Below are 13,396 nucleotides of genomic sequence, written 5' to 3'. Positions count from 1 at the left end.
GATATGTAGATGGGGGATTCATCTGTATAGATTGACCTCTGAGTTAGAGACTTCAGAGGAAAAAGAAGAAAAGTTCCCTGGACGGAATTTTGACTACACATGCACAGTTAGTGGACATGATATGATGATGAGTGAACAAAGAAGACTGAGAAGGAATGATTAGACAGGTAGGAAAACCAAGAGAGAAAAGTCTCAGGAAAACCCCCAAATGAGAGAGTGATTAGTAATGTCAAATATTGTGAAGAGGTCAAGAAAGATGATGAAAAGACATTTGATTTACCAATTAGGAAACTTTGGTGAGACTGGTTTTTAGTTGAGTGATAAGATTTGGATTGATATTAAAGTGGGTTTAAAAGAAAGTGAGAAGAGAGGAAGTGGAGGCACAAATTGTAAATAGCTTTCTTGAAGAAAAGGAGTTTAGCTGAGAAATGGAGGAGAGATACAGGAAGATAGAAATCAAAGAGGGTGGGACCTATTGAAGGATTCTTTTTTTCCTTTGTAAAAAAAATTTCTGGCAGACAATTTGCCTAAAATTCCCCTTTAATTTAGTGTGACAGCTTCCCACAATGAACTACTTAAAGAGGAGCTTTGGTCAAGAATGGAATGAAATAGGCAATCAAAAAGATGTCTCTGCTAATTTTTTTAAGCCAATACATTCACCAATTGTTCAAAAACTGAAACAAAGCATATGCAAGAGATATTGTCTCAGTTTTGACTTGTGACAGGGTCTTTGCCATCTTCACGCAGATGATGGAGCTGCATTCTGTCAAGTATCTATCATGCTAGAGAGTGGAAACACAGATTCACATGGTTCATAGCTCCTGGATCAAAGACTCTAAAGTCTTGAAAACTCAAATTGTCATTACTCTGTTAATGCCAGTGGTGCAAAATTTGTAGTAGTCTTGCCTGTCCACTTCATAAATAGACACTTGAGTGACACTGTTTTGGTGTAGCATGTCTAGAGCAGTGTTGTGATCTTCAGCTGTGGTTCTTTTGTCCATGTTCTAGAAGCATACCATAGCAGAGATGTTGCACTGGATGTTCTGTTTTGGAATGTCTAATTTGGAGACGAAGGTCAAGGAGCCACAATCATTGTAATTAAACAGTATTGGGTAGTAGTCATGGCCAGCAGCCATCATGCTATTCTCAGAGACAAATGACACACTCAGAAGGGAGAGGAACTCTGCTTTCAGCTGTGAAACATCATGTTTTTTGGAGGCATTGGCAACTGATACAGTACTATCATGGCTGACAAAAGTGAGATGGTTCCCACTGGAAGAGAAACTAACTCCATAGACTCAACCACCACTTCTGGTACCACCAGACTCTGACATCAGTTGACCAAAAGGCATCTTGGTACTTTGTGGAATACTGGCTGACTTTTCATCAACTTCTTTAATGGAGACAGAAAAACCTCTGCATTTGAAGTCACAAGATCCAGCAGTCAGTAAAACATTGTTGGGGTGCCAGTCCAAACTAAGGACACTAGAATGAATTGGCTTTTTTATGTGTTTTCTCATCCACCAGTCATTTTCAGATTCAAAGTAACACACAGTCAACAGTCAAGCTCCACTAACTATGGTAAATTTATTCTGTAGGGGAGATGATTTTATGAAGGTGGCTGCATGGTTAATCCTCAGGATCATCAGGGCTGGTTTCCAGATACCATCTTTCTGACTCCAGACATAGGCATTATGGTCTGTACCACAAGTTACAATTCAATAGCTCTTGGGAGTCCAGTCAATACCTGTTATGTGTCCATTGAATTCCTTCAGTTCATGGTCTTTCACCCACTGGTTCCCATTCTTCTTGTAAATATGGACTTCATGATTATTAGTGCTAAGGGCAATCTAAGTATGATCTCTGTTCCAAGCATGGCAGGTGATTGGCTCTAGTAAAAATTGATGTAAGAGTATTATTCTTATTGTTTTCAAAAGGGAAAAAGGTGGGGTGGGGAGGGTATGGACAGACCTGGAATGGAGGATTCACGGACTCTGGTCAGTAGATATGAATAAGCTCTGATGGGTAGTGGGAGGAAGATGGAGGCTGGGAGTGGGGAGCAGCTGATGGGAATGATATTGAGGGTTTCTTAAAGACAGGATAAACTTGGACATGATTGTAGGCAGCAGAAAAGGAACAAGAACGTAGGGAGGGACTGAAGATTACAGAGAGAGAAATGGGGTGATGGAGTGGGGATAATCTCCTGGAGGAAATGGGAGGGAGAATGGGATCATGTAGAGACGTTGACATCAGAGAGGAGAAGGGCCATCTCTCCATCAGGGACTAAAGGAAATGTTGTGGGATGAAATTAAAGGTTGTAAGATCAAGATGAAGTTTATAAGACAGGGAGGAGAGAAAGAACTCTCTGTGAATAGCCTTAATGTTTTCGATAAAATCTGGGGCAAGGGCCTCAGCTGAAAGAGGTTGAAAGAGAAAAGGTAAGGTGTGCATAGCTATTGTGACAAGTAGCACAGAGAATCCATTAGGGAGGACTAAAAAGGTTGTCTCAAAGATAACCAAATGCCATCTGTTCAAATTTAAGGCAAGCCGTTCAACATCAAAGTAATGTCTATGCCCCAACTATTGATGCCATAGAGGCCAAAGTTGATCAGTTCTATGAAAAACCTGCATCACCTTCTAGAAAAAAACATAAAAAAAGATGTTGCATTCATCAAAGAGGATTGAGAAATACTAAAGTAGGAAATCAAAAAATAATTGGAATAACAGGCAAGTTCAGTCTTGGAGTACAAAATGAAGTAGAGCAGACACTAATACCAAATTGTCAAGATAAATTACTTATCACAGCAAACACATTTTAAACAACCCAAAAGGCAACTTTATGCATGGATATCATCAGATGATCAGTATCAAAATCAGATTAATTATATACTTTGCAGTCAAAGTGGGGAAGCTCTATACTGTTGGTAAAAACAAGACCTGGAGCTGACTATGACCCAGATCATAAACTTCTTTTTGCAAAATTTAGACTTAAATTGAAGAAAGTAGGGAAAACTTATCAGACTATGGAGCTATGACCTATATAACATCTGTTGTGCATATGAAGTAGAGGTGATGAATAGATTTAAGAAATTAGATCTAGCAGAGTATCTGAAGAAATATGGACAGAGGTTCACAGTATTGTATAGAAGGCAGTAACAGAAAACATTCCAAAGAAAAAGAAGAGCAAGAAAACAAAATGGCTGTCTGAAGAGGTTTTATAAAGCTGAGGATAAAAAGGAAAGTGAAAGGCAAAGAAGAAAGGAAAAGATATATCCAATTGAATGTAGAATTTCAGAGCATGGCAATGAGAGGTGAAAAGATTTTCTTAAATGAATGATGCAAAGAAATAGAAGAAAACAATAGAATGGGAAAGATAAGAGATTTCTTCAAAAAATTAGAGCTATCAGGGGTGGAACCAGGATGGCAGAGTAAAAGCAGGGACTCACTTGAGCTCTCCCCCAAACCTCTCCAAATACCTGTAAAAATGACTCTAAAGAAATTCTAGAGCAGCCCAACTCACAAAATCACAAGATGAAACAAATTTCCAGACTAAGATAATCTGGAAGGCCAACAGGAAAGGTCTCTTGCACCAGGCTGAAAGAGGAGTGAAGTCCAGTGCAAAATGTGCCAGCACAGATCTGGGTCCAATGTACCTGGCCTCAGGAGACTGAATCACTAGAAGCTGTAGTGGTTTCCAGACTTCTCAGCCTACAAATAACAAAGACAAGTTAGAAGGTCAACAAGAAAGTCTGTTGGGCTTAGATGAAAGAAAAGTGTCATCCAACCCTGGTCCTGGAAGCACCAGTGGTGGCTGCTTCTGGAGTTTTCAGCCCACAGACAGTGGGGGGATTGAGAAACTGATCAGAGGGGGATTATAGGGATCTCTTTGCTGGCACTGAGGCAGGATTCTGTTGTTTTGCCCATGCTTGGATCTCTGTCACAGTCCTGGGGCGAGAAGGAGCACTGACATGGTGGAGCTTGTTGTAGCAGTGGAGATGGAACCTTCCTCAGAGTTTCAGGGCTGAAAAGGGTGCTTGTGCTCACTCACAGATCAGAGCATGGGACAGGAAAGGAGTAAACATCTCTTTTTAGATAATGCCACCTTGGAAGAACTGAAAATTTACAGGTATCTAGAAGTATTTCTGAAAACAGCTGCACAAAAAACATGAAGCTTGGGACAGTACACCCTCCACCCTGGAAGCAGAGTTTGACCTTAACAAAGAGTTAATAAGTCAAGTAATTAACTGGAAAAATGAGCAAACAATGGGAAAAAAAAACACCTCAGACTATAGAATCTTACTTTGGTGACAAGGAAGATCAGAACAAAAAAACCAGAAGAAGACAACAAAGTCAAAGATCCTACATCCAAACCATCTAAAAAAATATGAATTGGTCTCAGGCCAAAGAAGAGCTCCAAAAAGATTTTTAAAATCAAGTAAGAGAAGTAGAGGAAAAATTGGGAAGAGAAATGAGAGTGATGGAAGAAAATAATGAAAAATGAATCAAAAGGAAACCCCTCCAAAATACTGAAGAAAATAACACCTTCAAAACAGATCAGACCAAATGGCAAAAGAGGTCCAAAAAGTCAATGAGCAGAAGAAAGCCTTAAAAAGCAGAACTTGGATAAATGGTCAAAGGATATGAACAGGTAGTTTTCAGAGGAAGAAATTAAAGCTATCTATAGTCATATGAAAAAATGCTCTAAATCACTATTGATTAGAGAGACGCAAAGAGAGAGGTACCACATCACACCTATCAGATTGGCTAACATGACAAAACAGGAAGATGATGAATGTTGGAGAAGATGTGGGAGAGTTGGAACACTAATTCCTTGTTGGTGGAGCTGTGAGCTGATCACATTCTGGAGAGCAATTTGGAACTATTCCCAAAGGGCTACAAAAATGTGTATACCCTTTTACCCAGCAATATAGCTTCTGGAACTGTATCTCAAAGAAATCGTAGAAATGGGAAAGGGTCCCACATGTACAAAAATATTTATAGCAACTCTCTTTGTGGTGGCCAAAAACTTGAAATCAGGGGGATGCCCATTAACTGAGGAATGATTGAACAAATTGTGGCATATGAATGTAATGGAATACTATTGTGCTATAAGAAATGATGAACAGGAAGACTTCAGAGAGGGCTGGAAGGACTTATATGAACTGATGCTGAGTGAAAGGAGCAGAATCAGGAGAACTTTGTACACAGCAACAACCACAGTGTGTGAGTAATTTTTCTGGTAGACTTAATACTTCATTGCAATGGAAGGACTTAAAAAATTCCCAATGAACTTTTGAGGCAAAATGCCTTCCACACCCAAAGAAAGAAATATAAAACTGAATCACAGAATGAATCAGACCATTTTCTTCTGTTCCATGTTTTGTTTTGTTTTATTGTTTCTCCCATTCATTTTAATTTTTCTGTGCAACATGACTAAGGTGAAAATTTAATTAATAGGAATGTATGTGTAGAACCTATATAAGATTGTACACTGTCTCAGGGAGGGAGTGGGAAGGGAGGGGGGAAGGAAGGGGAGGTAGAGGAAAAAATCTAAGATATATGAAAGTGATTGTAGAACACTGAAAGCAAATAAAATAATATTAAAAACGATAAAGCAAAATTGGGGAAACAGAAAGGGAGGTCCAAAAGCACACTGAAAAAAATAATTCCTTAAAAATTACAATGAAGCAAATAGGAGCTAATCACTCTATGAGAAATCAAGAAATTATAAAACAGAACCAAATGAAATGAAAAAAAGAAGACAATGTGAAATATCTCATTGGAAAAACAACTTATCTGGAAAATAAATCCAGGAGAAATAATGTAAAAATATTGGTCTACCTGAAAACCATAATCAGAAAAAGACCCTAGATATTATCTTTCAAGAAATTATCGAGGAAAACTGCCTTGATATTCTAGAACCAGAGGATAAAATAAATATTGGAAGAATCCACCAATCACCTCCTGAAAGAGATTCCAAAAGGAAAACTCCTAGGAATATTATAGTCAAATTCCAGAGTTCTCAGGTCAAGGAGAAAATATTGCAAGCAGCCAGAAAGAAACAATTCAAGTATTGTGAAAATATAATCAGGATAACACAAAATTTAGCAGTTTCTGCACTAAGGCATCAAAGGACTTGGAATATGATATTCCAGAGGTCAAATGAGCTAGGAATGAAATAAAAAATCACCTACCCAGGAAAACTGAATGTAATTAATGATGGGGAAAAATTTATATTCAATGATGTAGAGGAATTTAATGCATTCTTGAGAAGCCAGAACTAAATAGAAAAAAATGACTTTCAAATACAAGACTCAAGAGAAGCATGAAAAGGTAAACAGGAAAGATAAATCATAAGGGACTTATTGAAGCTGAACTGTTTATATTCCTATGTGGAAAGATAATATTTGTAACTCATGAGGCCTTTCTCAGTATTAAGGTAGCTGGAGGTCAGAGACAGAGGGCCCAGGGTGAGTTGAATATGAAGGGATTATCTAAAAACATAAAATTAAGGGGTGAGAGAGGAATATACTGGAAGAAGGAGAAAGGAAAAGGTAAAATAGGGTACATTATCCCACATAAAAGAGGCAAGATAAAGCTTTTGCAATGGAGGGGAGGAAGATGAGAGGTAATGAGTGAACCTTATTCTCATCGGGCTTGGTTTGGGGAGGGAGTAACATATACACTCCATTCGATATGGAAATATATCTTGCCCCACAGGAGAGTGGGGAGAATTCAAGAAGGGGGCCAATAGAAGGGATGGCAGATTGGGGGAGAGGGTAATTGGGGGAAAGTGCTTTTGAGGAGGACAGGGTCAAAGGAGAGAATAGAATAAATAGGGAGTAGGATAGGATGGAGGGAAATATAGTTAGTTTTTCACAACATGACTATTATGGAAGTGCATAACTGTACATGCATAACCTATATCGAATTGCTTGCCTTCTCATTGGGGGTGAATGGGGAGGGAGGGAGGGAGAGAAGTTTTTTTTCCTCCAAATTTATTAGTTTATTTGTTTTCAATTTTCAATATTCACTTCCATAAGTTTTATGTTTTCTCCTTTTCCTTCCCCAAAATAGCATACAATCTTATATGGGCTCTACACATACATTTCTATTAAACATATTTTCACATTTGTTGTGTTGCGTAGAAGAATTATAATGAATGGGAGAAACCATAAAAAAGCACAACAAAAGAGAAAATAGTCTGCTTCATTCTGTGTTTACTTCACTCAGCTTCAGTTCGTATAAGTCTTTCCAAGTTTTTCTGAAGTCTGCCTGTTTGTCATTTCTTATAGTACAATGGTATTCCATTACATTCATATACCACAACTTGTTCAGCCTTTCCCAATTGATGGGCATCCCATAAATTTCTAGTTCTTGGCCACTACAAAAAGAGCTGCTGTCAATATTTTTGTACATGTGGGTCCTTTTCTCATTTTTATGACCTCTTTGGGGTATAGACCTAGTAGTGATATTCCTGGGTCAAAGGGAATGCACATTTTTATAGCCCTTTGGCTGTAGTTCCAAAGTGCTCCCTAGAATGATTGGATCAGTTCACAGCTCCACCAACAATGAATTAGTGTTCCACCTGTATCATCTCTTCTCCAACATTTATCGTCTTTCTGTTTTGTCATGTTAGCCATTCTTAAAGGTGTGATGTGGTACCACAGAGTTGTTTTGATTTGCATTTTTTTAATCAATTGTGATTTAGAACATTTTTTCATATGACTATAGCTAGCTTTAATTTCTTCCTCTGAAAACTACCTGTTCATATCCTTCTGTATTCTTGTAAATTTGACTCCGGAACTCAAAGTTTTAAAAACAAGTCTTAAAAATTGTTTTTACATGCCAAAACAGAAGCAATTACTATTTACATTCACTCTGAGCCAGCAGGGCCCAAACAATGACTGTTAAGTATTCTTGGGCTGGGACCTATTGTTGACCAATCAATGAGAGGCAGAGTGAATTGGGTTTACAGCATTGTCTTTAAGAAAGAGATCTACTCCATAAACCCCAAGGTATCTTGCTAGGATCCAGCTGTCAAAATTTACATTCCTTTGGGCAAAGTACACACAGGTAAAGGTATGATGTCCTATGTGGACAGAAGAAGGGGAAGGAGGGAAGGAGAAGAAAGGGGATGAGATAGGAGGGAAAGGAAGGGAAGAAGAAAGGAGGGAAGGAAGAAAGGAAGGAAGGAAGGAAAAGAGGAAGGAAAGAACTGGCCAGTTGAGTTCCCTGTGGAGCAGCTTAGACTACTCACAGGTTTTTTTAATCCTTTGTTCTAGAAGAAAATCATTGACATCACTGACATCAAGAAAGTGATGGCATGACTTATAAGTGAATTGAATTTAAGTGAGACAGGGCTGTGCAAAGTCACCAGCCTCACTTTCTCCTCCAGAGCCATCTGGTCTAGTGGCAAGAATCAGAATGACTGGAGATGGCCACATTTCACCATCACAGATCATAGCTCTTCCATATTGTAATTAGTAGATGGCTTTTCTTAGCTTAATGGATTGGCTGCAAGCACATTATTAAGAAGATAGAAGCAGGATTTTCTTCAGTGGAGTTTTGATTTCCTGCTTATCTCCTCCTCTCAGAATCATCATCATCATCATCCTATAATCATCATTATCTTTCTTCAAAACTAAGTCCAGATGTCTTTTCCTCCCTTTTCAAGGAAATTTTTCCTGATTGTACCTTCCTCCATTGCTGAGGTTCTTTCCTTCTTCAAATTATATTGTATTTACTTATCTGTGTATGTGCAAGGCTGTCAGCTCATATTGGCTCATGAGAGCTGAGTGTTAAATTTTCAGTCTGTACATTTTCACCTCCCAAATTGGCAGATGCTATAAATCTGGGCTTGAATGGTGGCTTTGTTGATAACATAGAGTTTTAATAAAGTGATGGAGAAAATGTTAATAATGTAGATTCAACTTTAAAGTTTGCTATTCTTTTTTCCCCCCAGAAAGTCAGTTGTTAAATATTTATGATGACATACTTAGTATCTCCAAGTAGAATGAAAACTCTATGACAATAGAGACTAGTTTGTTTCTGTCTTCGTAGATCTAGTACCTGGCAAAATATTGAACTGAATTGAATTTGTAAAGCTTGGACTAGAACCAAGATCATGCAACATAGGATTACTGCTGAAAAGGACCTTGAGAGTTATCTAGTTCAAACCCTTCAGTTTACAAGTGAGGAAACTGAGGCCCAGTTATATAAACCAAGGTTCTCTTACTCCAAAATCCAGTAGCATTTCTACTGAACCATGGAATGGGACCTTAAAGACCACCTTGTTCAATATCTTCATTTTACATTTGAGGAAACTGAGGCCCAGGGAAGTTAAGTGACTTTTCCAAGGTTGCAGGTATTCTAAAGCATCAAAGGAGATATTTGAACTCCAAGATTTTATTTCAAAAGCCAGTGTTCCTTTCCCTGGTTTATATCTGTCTTTGTCTACTATTCTCCAGCAAAAACTCAAATGGCTAGAAGGGGAAATTATCTTTCCAGGTCTAAGCAGGGTGCTTTGCACACAGTCAGGGCTTCATAAATATTTGTTGAATTGAATGGAGTATCTAATTGTTTCAGGACAATGGCATTTCTTTGGTGGGTGAGGGGGAGGGGTAGAGAAAGATTTGGTGAATTATTTAGAGTTGCCAAAGGTGTTGAGACAGGAGCTAATTAAAAGAAGCTATCTGCAATCCAATACCATAAAAGAATAATAAAATTCAAATCTCATCTGTTCCACTTCAGGTTTCTCGGGTGCATAAAACTCTATAAAAGGCAGCATCTGTGGTCCCTGGTCTGCTGGGGAGATATCACAGACACTAATTCAATTGGTGGTTTTAACTGCGCATTGTACCATGTATATTTCCATTTATGACATTTTCCCGCATCCCTTTGGTAGCTTGTGAAGGGAATAGGATATGGGGATGGAGTTGTTATTGACCATAATGAAGAAACTGGGTGGAGCCAGAACTGACTGTCAACCTGAGGGATAGTTTCTCCCCCCTCCCCCAATGGCCTGCACACTACTGGCTTCATATTCTAGGGAAAGGACCATTGCATTTACAGGCAAGTGGCCTGGGCTCGTGTCCTGGATCTGGAGCTGACTAGCTGTGTGATCTTGGGCATGATGTCCCCAGGCTGGTCCTTAACTTCCTTTTCTATAAAGTTACATGGCTAGATCAGATCATCCCCAAAGTGTTTGCAACAATTTATAACTCACATTTCTATGGAGTTTTAAGGTTCACAAAATGGTGGACAGTCAGGCTTCTTTCTACCTTTTCAGGCTAATTTTATTCCTCATACTCTTCAACTCTAGCCAAGCTAAGTTACTTGTTGTTCCCCATCCACATCAAGCCCAGTCTCCATGGGCTGCCCAGAAATGCTTGGAATGTTTTACCTCCTCACCTGTGCTTTTGGACACTGCAGCTCTCTGGGAGCCTTAGCTTAAGTGATACCTACTTCAATAGGTCTTTCTCTGCTTTCTCCATTGGGAATGACCTCATCCAAATACTTGGCATTTATTTTGTATATATCCTATATTTGTTTACATGTTATCATATTGCAAAATCCTCCCTCTCTCACAAATCTTAGAATGCAATTCCCATTGAAGGTAAGGATTACTTTGCTTTCATCTTTGTATCTTCAGAATTGGGGACATTGCCTTGACCATGGTAGGCTTCATAAATGTTTGTTGATTGATTGATAGGGATTGCCCACAAAAGTCCAGTGAAGTCCATAATATATTATAAACCCTATTTAAGACAATTTGAACCTGACTTTAAATCTTGCCTCAGACACTAAATAGCCGTGTGACCCTAGGCAAGTCACTTAATCTCTGTTTGCCTAATCTACTGAAGAGGGAAATAGCAAACCTCCAATGTCTGCCAGGAAATCCCATACAAGGTTACAAAAAGTCAGACAGTACAGAACATCATCAGGACAATAGGATTATAGGTTTTAAAGATGTAAAGAACCTTAGCAACCTTCCAGTACAAGTACAATCCATCCATTTTACTGATGAAACCTAGAGAGGTTTAGTAACTTGACCAAGGTTACACAGGTAGCAAGTAGTAGAATCAGAATTTGAACCCTACAATCTTTGGATAGTAGATATAGAGACTATCTAATCTACTCCCTCAATTTACAGTGAGAAAACTGAAGCACAGAGAAGTTAAATAACTTTCTCAGGGTCACAAATGTGTGAGGCAGGATTTGAATCCAGAACTTCTTGACTCCAAGTCCAGGGTCCTACATACTACACTATGTTGCTTCAATTTCTCTAATTCCAAATTTAGCATTCCTTCTATTGCACAAACTGCCCACATGCAAATAGAGACAGTAATGGCACACCTGAGAATGGATTCTCAGACTCTTTGCTCTTGGGTTATTTCCTTGGGAGTACCTGATGTGGCCTTTAATTTGTGAGGTCCCATCTGTGAAGGCTTTGTGTACAAGCTAATGATTTGAATCCATGTCTATCATCTGAAGACCACAGAGCTCTCCTTTCCAGAAAGTCTATCAGTAGGTGAAGTATTTTTTGTTGGCAGCAAAATGTGAAAAAAAGCAACATGTATGAATGGATAGAGATCTGGCCTTGGTGGGAAGGACCTGGGTTCAAAGTCCTGCCTCTGACACTGACTAGCTGTGAGACTCCAGGCAAATCACTAAGTCTCTCAGGGCTCCTAGCAACTAGCTCTTGAAGACTCTTAAATTGCCAGGGTGTTGACTGGCATTGGTAGAGGGAATTTCCTTATTTGGGAAGTCCCTATACTAATGAAATCACAGATTCAATCCTTATTTATCCCTACCCCAACACATGAAAGCTATTTACTAAGATGCAAAAGGGTCAAGGATGTATTGGAAAAGAAAAAATCCATTCTACTATAGGTGGATAGGCTACCCATAGTGTAGCTGACTCTTGTTGCCCAGTGCAAGACTTCAAAAAGACTAGGTGGACAGAGTACTGGACTTGACTTCAGAAAGACCTGAGTTCAAATGCAGCTTCAGATACTTGCTAGCCGTGTGAGCCTGGGCAAGTCCTCCAATTCCTCATCTGTAAAATGGGGATTGGTTGGTTGTTGTCCTTTATTCTTGAATAGGATCAAAGTGACATCACCGTAATAAACTCAAGTTTCAGTGTGTCCGATTGTGACTGATCAGACCAGTGGGGATAATAATAGTATCTACTTTCCAGGGCTATTGTAAGGATCAAACAAAATATTTGCAAAGTGCTTTGTAAATCTTAAAATACTATATAAATGGTATCTTTTTATTTTTAATCACATATGATTATTGGTAGAGTGGCAAAGAACAGAGACAAAGTGAGAGTTGAATAACTCTGGTTCTTTCTAAAGAAGTTGTGGGTGAGAGATTCTATTTGGGGCTCCCTTAGGTTGGGCAGCTACACTGCTCTGCTGCTTACTATTTAGGGGTCATGGTTGCATCTTTTTATGGACCTCAGTTTTCTTTAAAATTAAGGGATTGAACTCCAAGAACTCTGCATCCTTTTTGGATTTAAATTCTATGTGCAGTCTGAGATCCCCTTCTAACTCTGAGATTCTGTGACTGGATGATAAATAAGTACAATTTAAAACAGGCTGAAAGGGGCTTCAATCAAAGCTATTTTGGTTGGCATACTGCTCACATTGTTATAATGCTTTACAATTTTAAAAGATTTTTTTTTCCTTACAGTAATCCTAGGAGGTAGGTAATGCAAGTATTATTATCTTTATTTTATAGCTGGGGAAACAGGCTGAAGGAAAGTGACTTGCTCAAGGACATAGTCAGAATTCAACATAGCTAGAATTCAAACTCAGTTCTCACCTTCGGACTTTGTTCACCCTTCTTTTTACTGACACCCCACACTGCTTGGTCTTCTCAATATTGGACCTCTAGGGTGTCTGAAGTTGTGCTCTGGGTTAGTGGAGAGGGAAGGTAAAGTCCATTTACACATAACCTGGGCAGGGAAACATGGCTGCATCTCTTAGATAGAAAAACTCCCTTCATGGATGATTTTTGCTTTGATGCTGCCAGTTCTGGAGACATAGATGAGTTCCAAGTCCACCAGATGACCTCTGAGCCTTATCTGAGCTGACCAGCACGGTCTTTTGTGCCATCATCTCCACAGTGCTGAGCTGAGCAGGAAAGAGGCAGTAATAATGGGATAATCAGGACCCAGTTGCAGGACAGCTCCATCTCTGAGGATAATAGGAGTCAGAGGAACAATGTCCTCCCATTTTCCATCAGGGAAGCTCAAAGCATATGAGTCATGTAGGCTGTAATTTGATACCATCAAAGTACAAATAAGTGCTGATTTCTGTACGCTTGATGATATTGTTGTGTCTAAATGGGGGCACATTATCATTAGTCAAGTTGTGGATGGGATTCC

The 13,396-nt window shown here is 39.0% G+C and overlaps 1 pseudogene; it reads right to left on the bottom strand.

Moving 5' to 3' along the window:
* Positions 1-812: 812 nt before the first annotated feature.
* The window catches only part of LOC140517574 (actin-related protein 2/3 complex subunit 1A pseudogene), a 32,349-nt pseudogene continuing 19,765 nt past the window's right edge, over positions 813-13,396 (bottom strand).

The sequence above is a fragment of the Notamacropus eugenii genome, chromosome 1 (genome assembly GCF_028372415.1).
Source record: "Notamacropus eugenii isolate mMacEug1 chromosome 1, mMacEug1.pri_v2, whole genome shotgun sequence".
Lineage (NCBI taxonomy): Eukaryota > Metazoa > Chordata > Mammalia > Diprotodontia > Macropodidae > Notamacropus > Notamacropus eugenii.
This window is presented reverse-complemented; position numbering and strand designations above follow the sequence as displayed.